Here is an 878-nt window from a genome sequence, read left to right on the forward strand (position 1 = left end):
TTGTTGAGGACACATTTCCCAACAATCTCCCACTTGTCCTCGACAAGTGTGCGTCACCAATTCTCTTGTCCTATTACTATCTCCCACTCAATGCAAGGTGTCTTTCGGGTCGTACTTGCAAGTGATCATATCGAGAGTGGTTTCCTCGATCTGGAGAATAACTGATTGACCGGAATTTATCCACCATGGATACCTTCCGAGCGTGGCCACGCATTTCCAGTTCATTACTCCTCGAGTGGCCCTGAGATATTGTTTTAACCCTGACAAGGGGGTGGACAATTCCTATCGCACTTATTCCCTTCGACTAGCCACAGCCATCATAACCCAAAATATGCCCACTTGACCCCATTTACGAAGGTCGTAGTAACACAAATCAAAGTTAATCTGAAACTGTGCCATCTTAGGCGAATAGTCTTTAGTCAAAAGAATCGACTCATTAGAATACTATAGTAGCTCTTGCCACGACCAGGCTATATAAATTTTCCAGAACTCTATAAGCGGTCACTGCCCGACAAAGTGTTCCTAACAATCTGTCTATGTGATCGACTAGTCATCTCACATGACTCTATGGCACTTGAACTTGCCATCAATCGCATCACACTCTAGTCACTTCGAGACGTCACCTCATACAAGCGACTATGGGCTAATACTATGTTAATCCGGGTTCACTTTAACGGGGTTCAATGTTGTCTCTACAACCCGTTTGGATGTAACAAAGTATAACAAAAGAGTTTTAAAGTAAAACTCGAACGACAAATGTGATTATCACATATGAATAGTCAATGCCTGATTACTATTTCATGTTCTATAATCTAATTTGATCTTGTATGTAGTTGTTCATTTCAATTCAATTGAAATGACATGACTCATCACGTTTA

This window comes from Silene latifolia, chromosome Y (genome assembly GCF_048544455.1).
Source record: "Silene latifolia isolate original U9 population chromosome Y, ASM4854445v1, whole genome shotgun sequence".
Classification (NCBI taxonomy): domain Eukaryota; kingdom Viridiplantae; phylum Streptophyta; class Magnoliopsida; order Caryophyllales; family Caryophyllaceae; genus Silene; species Silene latifolia.